A 579-nucleotide genomic window follows, 5' to 3' on the forward strand; every position below is an offset into this window, starting at 1 on the left:
CCCCGCCACCCGCCTCTGAGCCTTAGAGGCCACAGCTGGGTGGGAGGCGCCGCTCTCTGGAAACCTGATTTCCAAAGGTGCAGTTACCTGGGGCAATTAGTGTTCTTCGGAGAGCCGAGCTCTCCCACCCCGGCTCAACTAGAAAAAGCCAGAGAAAAGATGGGACGCCTGCCCCGCTCCAGAGCTGTAGGAAAGCCGGGTAGAGTCCTGCGAGGGGCACGCATCCACACCTGTGCTCCCAGGGCGGGACCTCCTCCAGGTGTGCCAGGGGGGAGGACGTACGGAGAGCCTAGCGAGGCTAGCTCGTGGGAGCCAGAGTCCCCTTCCCCCGCCCCGAAGAAATACTGGGGGAGGAGCGGTTAATCCGCACTTGGTCGCCGCGGGATCCACAGGCCCCGCCCGCCTCCTTTGGGAGAATGCGGGGGTGGGGGCAGCCAACCCTGCGGCGCGGAGGGGGTTAACCGGGCGGCCCGCGGCCGGAGCGCGCTTAACTCGTTGGCACCCGCAGGTCAGCCTGGCCAAGCCAGGGTGGCAGAACCCCGAGTCCCACGCGGCTGCCACCCGACCGCACGGGACCTG

The sequence above is a fragment of the Orycteropus afer genome, unplaced genomic scaffold, assembly GCF_000298275.1.
Source record: "Orycteropus afer afer isolate SDZICR_OR568_19922 unplaced genomic scaffold, OryAfe1.0 scaffold00041, whole genome shotgun sequence".
Classification (NCBI taxonomy): Eukaryota; Metazoa; Chordata; class Mammalia; order Tubulidentata; family Orycteropodidae; genus Orycteropus; species Orycteropus afer.